Source organism: Cherax quadricarinatus, chromosome 6 (assembly GCF_038502225.1).
Source record: "Cherax quadricarinatus isolate ZL_2023a chromosome 6, ASM3850222v1, whole genome shotgun sequence".
NCBI lineage: Eukaryota > Metazoa > Arthropoda > Malacostraca > Decapoda > Parastacidae > Cherax > Cherax quadricarinatus.
This window is the reverse complement of record NC_091297.1, coordinates 49,023,114-49,033,109: the sequence shown is the minus strand read 5'-3', so window position 1 is coordinate 49,033,109 and position 9,996 is coordinate 49,023,114. Positions and strand designations below refer to the sequence as shown.

At 41.9% G+C, this 9,996-nt stretch overlaps 1 protein-coding gene across 2 annotated transcripts in view; it reads left to right on the top strand.

The window, feature by feature from the left end:
• Positions 1-5,810: 5,810 nt before the first annotated feature.
• The window catches only part of LOC128689013 (uncharacterized), a 201,899-nt gene continuing 197,713 nt past the window's right edge, over positions 5,811-9,996 (top strand). For both annotated transcript variants that reach the window (XM_070082097.1, XM_070082096.1), the window contains exons 1-2: positions 5,811-5,885; positions 7,406-7,530. The gene's annotated coding sequence lies outside the window, so the exon portion shown is untranslated. The remainder of the gene's footprint in view (positions 5,886-7,405; positions 7,531-9,996) is intronic.

Below are 9,996 nucleotides of genomic sequence, written 5' to 3'. Positions count from 1 at the left end.
CAGATGCTACCACTAGTACTGAACAAGGTGCCACTAGTACTGAACAAGGTGCCACTAGTACTGAACAAGATGCCACTAGTACTGAACAAGATGCCACTAGTACTGAACAAGGTGCCACTAGTACTGAACAAGATGCCACTAGTACTGAACAAGATGCCACTAGTACTGAACAAGATGCCACTAGTACTGAACAAGATGCCACTAGTAGTGAACAAGATGCCACTAGTACTGAACAAGGTGCCACTAGTACTGAACAAGGTGCCACTAGTACTGAACAAGGTGCCACTAGTACTGAACAAGATGCCACTAGTACTGAACAAGATGCCACTAGTACTGAACAAGATGCTACTAGTACTGAACAAGATGCCACTAGTACTGAACAAGATGCCACTAGTACTGAACAAGATGCCACTAGTACTGAACAAGGTGCCACTAGTACTGAACAAGATGCCACTAGTACTGAACAAGATGCCACTAGTACTGAACAAGGTGCCACTAGTACTGAACAAGATGCCACTAGTACTGAACAAGATGCCACTAGTACTGAACAAGATGCCACTAGTACTGAAAAAGATGCCACTAGTACTGAACAAGGTGCCACTAGTACTGAACAAGGTGCCACTAGTAGTGAACAAGATGTCACTAGTACTGAACAAGGTGCCACTTGTACTGAACAAGGTGCCACTAGTGCTGAACAAAGTGCCACTAGTACTGAACAAGATGCCACTAGTACTGAACAAGATACCACTAGTACTGAACAAGATGCCACTAGTACTGAATAAGGTGCCACTAGTACTGAACAAGGTGCCACTTGTACTGAACAAGGTGCCACTTGTACTGAACAAGGTGCCACTTGTACTGAACAAGGTGCCACTTGTACTGAACAAGGTGCCACTAGTACTGAACAAGATGCCAAAAGTACTGAACAAGGTGCCACTTGTACTGAACAAGGTGCCACTAGTACTGAACAAGATGCCACTAGTACTGAACAAGGTGCCACTAGTACTGAACAAGGTGCCACTAGTACTGAACAAGATGCCACTAGTACTGAACAAGATGCCACTAGTACTGAACAAGATGCCACTAGTACTGAAAAAGATGCCACTAGTACTGAACAAGGTGCCACTAGTACTGAACAAGGTGCCACTAGTAGTGAACAAGATGTCACTAGTACTGAACAAGGTGCTACTTGTACTGAACAAGGTGCCACTAGTGCTGAACAAAGTGCCACTAGTACTGAACAAGATGCCACTAGTACTGAACAAGATACCACTAGTACTGAACAAGATGCCACTAGTACTGAATAAGGTGCCACTAGTACTGAACAAGGTGCCATTTGTACTGAACAAGCTGCCACTTGTAATGAACAAGGTGCCACTTGTACTGAACAAGGTGCCACTTGTACTGAACAAGGTGCCACTAGTACTGAACAAGATGCCAAAAGTACTGAACAAGGTGCCACTTGTACTGAACAAGGTGCCACTAGTACTGAACAAGATGCCACTAGTACTGAACAAGGTGCCACTTGTACTGAACAAGGTGCCACTAGTACTGAACAAGATGCCAATAGTACTGAACAAGGTGCCACTTGTACTGAACAAGGTGCCGCTAGTACTGAACAAGGTCCCACTTGTACTGAACAAGATGCTACTAGCACTGAACAAGATGCAACTAGTACTGAACAAGGTGCAAGTAGTACTGAACAAGGTGCCACTAGAACTGAACAAGGTGCCACTTGTACTGAACAAGATGCCACTAGTACTGAACAAGGTGCCACTTGTACTGAAGAAGGTGCCACTTGTACTGAACAAGGTGCCACTAGTACTGAACAAGGTGCCACTTGTACTGAACAAGATGCCACTAGTACTGAGCAAGGTGCCACTTGTACTGAACAAGGTGTCATTAGTACTGAACAAGGTGCCACTAGTACAGAACAAGATGCAACTAGTACTGAACAAGGTGCCACTAGTACGGAACAAGGTGCCACTTGTGCTGAACAAGGTGCCACTAGTACTGAACAAGGTGCCACTAGTACTGAACAAGGTGCCACTAGTACTGAACAAGGTGCCACTAGTACTGAACAAGATGTCACTAGTACTGAACAAGGTGCCACTAGTACTGAACAAGGTGCCACTAGTACTGAACAAGGTGCCACTAGTACTGAACAAGATGCCACTAGTACTGAACAAGATGCCACTAGTACTGAACAAGATGCTACTAGTGCTGAACAAGGTGCCACTAGTACTGAAAAAGATGCCACTAGTACTGAACAAGATGCCACTAGTACTGAACAAGGTGCCACTAGTACTGAACAAGGTGCCACTAGTACTGAACAAGGTGCCGCTAGTACTGAACAAGGTGCAACTATTACTGAACAAGGTGCAACTATTACTGAACAAGATGCCACTAGTACTGAACAAGATGCCACTAGTACTCAACAAGATGTCACTAGTACTGAACAAGGTGCCACTAGTACTGAACAAGGTGCCACTAGTACTGAACAAGGTGCCACTTGTACTGAAGAACGTGTCACTAGTACTAAACAAGGTGCAACTAGTACTGAGCAAGGTGGCACTAGTAATGAAAAAGGTGTCACTAGTACTGAACAAGGTGCCACTAGTACTGAACAAGGTGCCACTTGTACTGAACAATGTGCCACTAGTACTGAACAAGGTGCCACTAGTACTGAACAAGGTGCCACTAGTACTGAACAAGGTGCCAGTAGTACTGAACAAGGTGCCACTACTACTGAACAAGGTGTCACTAGTACTGAACAAGGTGCCACTAGAAATGTACAAGGTGCCAATAGTATTGAACAAGGTGCCACTAGTACTGAACAAGGTGTCACTAGTACTGAACAATGTGCAACTAGTATTGAACAAGGTGCCACTTGTACTGAACAAGGTGCCACTAGTACAGAACAAGGTGCCACTAGTACTGAACAAGATGCCACTAGTACTGAACAAGGTGCCACTAGTACTGAACAAGGTGCCATTAGTACTGAACAAGGTGCCACTAGTACTGAACAAGATGCCACTAGTTCTGAACAAAATGTAGCTAATACTGAACAACGTGCCACTAGTACTTAACAAGGTGCCACTAGTACTGAACACGGTGCCACTAGTACTTATCAAGGTGCCACTAGTACTAAACAAGGTGCCACTAGTACTGAAGAAGGTGAGACTAGTAGTGAACAAAGTGCCACTAGTACTGAACATGATGGAACTGGTACTGAACAAGATGTCACTAGTACTTAACAAGATGTCACTAGTACTGAACAAGGTGCCACTATTACTGAACATCGTGCCACTAGTACTGAACAAGATGCCACTAGTACTGAATAAGGTGCCACTAATACTGAACAAGGTGCCACTAGTACTGAACAAAGTGCTAGTAGTACTGAACAAGGTGCCACTGGTACTGAACAAGGTGCCACTAGTACTGAACAAGGTGCCAGTATTACTGAAGATGGTGCCACTAGTACTTAAGGTGTCACTAGTACTGAACAAAATGTTACTAGTACTGAACAAAGTGCCACTAGTACTGAACATGATGCCACTAATACTGAACAAGGTGCCACTAGTACTGAACAAGGTTTCACTAGTACTGAACAAGATGCCACTAGTACTGAACAAGATGCCACTAGTACTGAACAAGGTGCCACTAGTACTGAACAAGATGCTACTAGTACTGAACAAGGCACCACTAGTACTGAACAAGGTTTCACTAGTACTGAACAAGATGCCACTAGTACTGAACAAGGTGCCAGTAGTACTGAACATGGTGCCACTAGTACTTAACAAGGTACCACTAGTACTGAACAAAATGCCACTATTACTGAACAAAATGCTACTAGTACTGAACAAAATGCCACTAGTACTGAACATGATGCCGCTAGTACTTAACAAGGTGCCACTAGTACTGAACAAAATGCCACTAGTACTGAACAAGGTGCTACTAGTACTGAACAAGATGCTACTAGTACTGAACAAGGTGCCACTCGTACTGACAAGGGGCCACTAGTACTGAACAAGGTGCCAGCAGTACTGAACAAGGTGCCACTAGTACTGAACAAGATGCCAGTAGTACTGTACCAAGTGCCAGTAGTACTGAACAAGGTGCCACTAGTACTGAAATAGGTGCCACTAGTACTGAACAGGATGCCACTGGTATTGAATAAGCTGCCACTAGTAGTGAAGTGCCACTAGTACTGAACAAGATGCCACTAGTACTGAACAAGATGCCACTAGTACTGAACAAGATGCCACTAGTACTGAACAAGATGCCACTAGTACTGAACAAGATGCCACTAGTACTGAACAAGATGCCACTAGTACTGAACAAGATGCCACTAGTACTGAACAAGATGCCACTAGTACTGAACAAGATGCCACTAGTACTGAACAAGATGCCACTAGTACTGAACAAGATGCCACTAGTACTGAACAAGGTGCCACTAGTGCTGAACAAGGTGCCAAGAAAATTAAAGTTTAATAAAATAAAAGACACTATTGATGACTAGGCCTACAGAGGGTGCCAAAATAATGTGCCATGTTCTACTGTCTTCTGGGTGGTGAAGACAGATATCCCAGAAGACATAAAAAATGTAATTGAAAGTGGGTGTTTCTACAGTTGAAATATAACTGTTTATCTTATCCAAATGTATTGAACATACCAATTATTATTATTATTATTATTATTATTATTATTATTATTATTATTATTATTATTATTATTATTATTATTATTATAATCAAGGGGGAAGCGCTAAACCCGGTGGATTATACAGCGCCTGGGGGGATGTGGAAGGCATTCAGGCTTAATTCAGGGAACTGGAGCACAGATCCAATTCCCTAAATCAAGAGCCCCTCACCAACATCAAGGAACCTTCCTTGAGGGGTTGAAGATACCAAAAATTTTAAATTATATTTTTATATGCGCAATTTTGTGTTCTTTCATTATTTTAGTTAAGCGAGATTTTCCCTAGAAATCAACGTTTTGTGAGAAAACAGGAAAACTCTGTCACCTGAAATGTTTATATTGATGTTAGTTATCTATGTTTATAATGATGGTAGTCACACTGTAATGTTGATAATAATAATAGCTACCTGTAATGTTTATAATAATGGTAGTTACCTGTTAGCAATATTTTACCGTTGATGTAGCACAAACAACCTTATAAATGGTGTAAAAACGAGTGAAACAGAACCAGACTTTATTTTAGACAAGTGTTCAGGCAACGCTGAGAGTCGTTTAGCTGCCTAATGAACGAAACGTCCACTGACATAGAGGTTTCTGTGTACACAAGTCTCGATACCCAGGTGCCAACTTGTTGCCCGCTGTCAGGACGATCAAGGTTGGTGGGTACGGGAGCAGCGTCAACCAGCGACGGGGAGACAGTGAAGATGACTGCTGTGAAATAAGACATATGAGGAGTGTTAGAATATTGTATGGAATATTGTATGGAGGAAACGTTCCGCCAGACAGAGGATTCTTCAGTCATGACTGAAGCAAGTGTTGGTGGCGACGCGTTTCTTCCATATTCTAACACTGCGCAAGTGTCTTTCTTTCACATTCATTGTTATTGTAAAGTACATATATCTTACTTAACGTGTGAGACAAGAGAGAGAGAGAGAGAGAGAGAGAGAGAGAGAGAGAGAGAGAGAGAGAGAGAGAGAGAGAGAGAGAGTGATTGTGAACGTTGCCGAGGGGGTGCCAAAGTGGGGGTGCCACGGGAGGGAGGGGGCGTGGCTTGACCAGGTAAGGGAAGGGCCGTGGTGAGTGGCAGTGTGTCAGTATAACACTCGCATCTCCGACTGTGTAGAGTGAACGTGTGTGGTGCTTGTGGCTCCTCCAGTGAACCTGACCACGGTAGACTAGTCAAGGTGCATTACACTAAGTCTTCTTCACTGACCGTATCGACTCCTGTTCCTCATCGCTGCGGATAAAGACACGCTATACATAACGAGCTTCTATTGGGCGCACGTCTTGAACTGTTAACATTTTTATCATGTTAAGACTTCATAAAAATCCATTTCCTTAAAATCTTATTCAGCAACGTGTCTTATGTTCGCTGTATCCGGCACTACACTATCACCGTCCGTACCGACTCTTCCTCATCCCCGTCTTTATCAGTTCTTCCTCCCCACCGTTCATTTCGAGAATGTTGTATCGATGGCTTAGAGATTACAAAAGTCATTACTCCGTGAAAACCGCCCAAGGTCTCACCTCGTACGTCTTGCAGGGGACATCAAAGGGCTGCAGACAGTTTCCTTGAAGACACTGAAGTTTCGTAATAAACTTCCTTTTCCGCTGTAAAGCCATAAATCCAAACAGGCAGACGCTGGAGGAGGAGAGGAAGCGTGGCTGACACTCCCCCTTCAACACCTGCCAACACACTGACTCACGGCAGTTTCCACCTCCCACACACACACACACACACACACACACACACACACACACACACACACACACACACACACACACACACACACACACACACACACACACACACACACACACACACACACACACACACACACACACACACACACACACACACACACACACACACACACACACACACACACACAAACCAAAATAACAAAATCGTCTATATAATAATTATATGAGCAAACTAATAGAAATCATCAATGTTTCTGAGGGCAACTATCATTGTATTGTACACCACAACGCCATTTTATTGCCCACTTGTTTCTTTATTATTTAACAGACAGACAACAGCACTCTATTTATATAATATATTTATATAAGCACACACACATATATATATATATATATATAATCTGTATACACAGAATATCAAATAATTTTCCGCCAAGTTTTTTTTCCAATTTATATATCTTTTTCTACATCTGTCTCTATATTAATATTTAGAGATAAAAAATGTATGTATCTTATCTATATATTTTATGTTTCATATAAACGTAAATATATTAGTTGAGCAAATTGTTTATATATATCTATCTTGTTGTCTACCTCCCCATTCTCCATTATATTTACTTATCTATCTATTGAAGCCTATATCTGTCACTCCAAAAATCCTTTTAAAGGTCTAAATCTAACCCTGTTATCTACACGTCCGCTGTCCGTCAACCTAACTCATACGCAGAACTCTGCCTATACGTCCTTAAAGTCAGGCGAATCCGATCAGTTGTTTCTAACCAGTCGAGATGTTCTTAAAGTCAGGTGGTGTATCCGATCGACTGTTTCTGGCCAGTAGAATCGTTTCCGAACTCGGATGAATCTGATTTCGGGGTTTCCTGGCCTGCAGAGTCGTTCTTGAAGGGAATCCGATCCTCGGCTGTTTCTGGCCAGTAGCGTCATTGTTGATGTCGGGAGTCACTGGTCCTCATGTGACGAGCTTATCAGTTCTTCTTCACAGGACAGAGAATAAACATTACAGACTCATTACAAACATTCAGTAGCGAAGGGTAAACCGAGAAGGAACACACGAGGACTGTGATCGACCCGTCAGCAGCGTCACCTTATACACCGACAGCATTCGAGGTATGAATCCATATTCTTGTCTGTAGTTCAAAATTTCTGTGTTTTCTTGTGAGGTTTTATGCCCCTAACTCTTGTGAGGAAATGACACACCTTGTAAGGCATGCATTTACTAGCAGAACGTTTCACCCTCTGTAGACCTTTCGGCAAGTCATGTATCGCTCTGTGCAGAACTTTATCATGCCATATTTCGTACTGTGTAGAGCTTCGTCATACCATGTTTCACTCTTTGTAAAGTTTTTAACTTGTCATAAACTGATCAAGCTCTACACAGGGCGAAACATTGTGTCAACAGCACGACATATCGCTCCATTTAACGCTAAGGAAACAATTATCCTCTACTATAAGTGGAAAATGGCAAATGTAATACCTATTTACAAGGCAGGTGACAGGTCCTTGGCTTCGAACTATAGACCTATAAGCCTTACCTCCATAGTGGGAAAATTTATGGAATCAATAATTGCCGAAGCAATTCGTAGCCATCTTGACAGGCACAGATTGATTAATGAATCTCAACACGGTTTCACAAAGGGGCGTTCCTGTCTTACGAATTTACTAACTTTTTTCACTAAGGTGTTTGAGGAGGTAGATCATGGTAATGAATATGATATTGTGTATATGGACTTCAGTAAGGCTTTCAATAGAGTTCCACATCAAAGGCTATTGAGGAAACTTAAGGCACACGGAATAGAAGGAGAATTTTTTTCCTGGGTAGAGGCATGGCTGACAAATAGACAGGAGAGAGTTTGCATAAATGGGGAGAAATCAGAATGGGGGCAGTGTTAGGCCCGTTGTTGTTCACAATTTACATAAACGCCATAGATGAGGGAATAAACAGCGACATAAGCAAATATGCCGATAACACTAAAATAGGCCGTCCAATTCATTCTAATGAGGACACTAGAGCACTCCAGGATGATTTGAATAGACTGATGCAATGGTCGGAGAAGTGGCAGATGCAGTTTAATATAGACAAATGCAAAGGTCTAAATGTTGGACAGGTAAATAACCATGCCACATATAAACTAAATAATGTAGATCTTAATACTACTGATGGCGAAAAGGATTTAGGAGTTCTGGTTAGCAGTAATCTAAAACCATGACAACAGTGCATTAGTGTTCGCAATAAAGCTAACAGAATTCTTGGCTTCATATCTAGAAGTATAAATAATAGAAGTCCTCAGGTTGTTCTTCAACTCTATATATCCTGGTTAGGCCTCATTTAGACTATGCTGCACAGTTCTGGTAACCGTATTACAGAATGGATATAAATGCTCTGGAAAACGTACAGAGTAGGATGACAAAGATGATCCCATGTATCAGAAATCTTCCCTATGAGGATAGACTGAGGGCCCTGAATCTGCACTCTCTCAAAAGGCGTAGAATTAGGGGGGATATGATCGACGTGTATAAATGGAAAACAGGAATAAATAAAGGGGATGTAAATAGCGTGCTGAAAATTTCCAGCCAAGACAGGACTCGCAGCAATGGTTTCAAGTTGGAAAAATTCAGATTCAGGAAGGATATAGGAAAGCACTGGTTTGGTAATAGAGTTGTGGATGAGTGGAACAAACTCCCGAGTACAGTTATTCAGGCTAATACGTTGTGTAGTTTTAAAAATAGGTTAGATAAATGCATGAGTGGGTGTGGGTGGGTGTGAGTTGGATCTGACGTGCTTGTGCTGCTGGGTCTGGTGCAGTGCTCCATCCTTGAGTGGAGGTGACCAGACTGGGTGAGTCATTGGTCTAATCCGGGGGGGAAACATGGACCTACTCCGCATGGGTCAGTAGGTATGTTGCAGTGTTCCTTCTTTTTTATGTTCTTATCACAACGTTGCTTCTATATAAAAAAAATAACTGACGATCATCTTGGTGTCGGAAATTTAAAAGTGGTTATCTGGTTTATTAGATTTCAAGATTATCGACTACACGTCGGTCGTTAAGGTGCCTTTCGCCTGTACATTAACGTCAAGAATTCTTTAATATAAATATATATATATATATATATATATATATATATATATATATATATATATATATATATATATATATATATATATATATATATATATATATATATATATATATATATATATATGAAAGCTACTTTAATACAAATTTAAATGGTTTAGTAAACCGACAAGTGTCTCACACTTTAATGCAAATAAAAGTTCTAGACGAGTAGGCAGAAATAAAAGATAAGACATAAACACGGCAGACAATACCAGGTGATGAGTCCCACTCGTCAGTTCTGTGGTGACTTTGATGCAACCTAGATAGTGACCCTCTGCTGCTGTTGTTGTTGTTGTTGTTGTTGTTGTTGTTGTTGTTGTTGTTGTTGTTGTTGTTGTTGTTGTTGTTGTTGTTGTTGTTGTTGTTGGTGCTGGTGCTGGTGCTGGTGCTGCTGCTGCTGCTGCTGCTGCTGCTGCTGCTGCTGCTGCTGCTGCTGTCGCTCCTCCTGCTGCGGCTG